Raw genomic sequence first — 895 nt, forward strand, 5'->3', positions numbered from 1 at the left:
GGCAGCATGTCTGGCCTTGCAGTAATAGGCCTTGGGCTATTGATGGTGACTCTGCCTTCCTCTTGTGGGACTAGAGGAGGTCGGAACATGTGGCCTCCTTGCCCTTTTTGCAGGCTTCAATTCTTTTGTCTTCCTTTTTCACTGTCCAGCTTTCACATGCATTTGAGCCAATTGAAATGACCATGACTTGGCTCAGCCACACTTTAGCCATTAAAGTGACACCTGGAGCTAAACCAGTCCTTAGAGAACAACACAGTTTTAATTGTAACTATTAGGATTTCAGTGCTGATCATTGTTGAGCTAAGACTGCATCTCAAAAGGTTACAAAAAGAATAACAACTATATCAACAAAAGCAGATAGAAGCACAAATAAAATATAAAAACCAAAACTGAAAAATTAGAAATAAATATGTAGAATAGAAGAGAAACAAAGCAAATGGTTGGTTCTTTATAAACACTACTAAAATTGGCAATATGTTGGTAAGTGGCAGGTAGAAAAAAAGATAGAAAGCACAAACAAGCAAATCAAGAATAAAAAGGAAAGGAAGACACATAGAGGAGCACAAGAGGTATAGAAAAAAAAAGATAAACACTTGTACATACCAAATACTGCACTATCAGTATTAACAAACATTGATCCATGGGTAGATACATAGGTAGACAGGCTGAATGATCAAGTATGTCTAGGCAAAAGGGCATATATCCATGACAGGTGAAAGTTTGGCAGATGATATTTCTATATACATATTTGTATATGCTATAAGAATGTTCACATAAATAGAACTAACAGGGAACAAAGTTTTTTTTTTTTTTAATTTTATTTTGATTTGGGTGAAGATTTACCGAGTAAATTCACTTTTCATACAGCAGTTCACATATACTTTGTCTCATGTCA

The sequence above is a fragment of the Orycteropus afer genome, unplaced genomic scaffold, assembly GCF_000298275.1.
Source record: "Orycteropus afer afer isolate SDZICR_OR568_19922 unplaced genomic scaffold, OryAfe1.0 scaffold00290, whole genome shotgun sequence".
Taxonomy (NCBI): Eukaryota; Metazoa; Chordata; class Mammalia; order Tubulidentata; family Orycteropodidae; genus Orycteropus; species Orycteropus afer.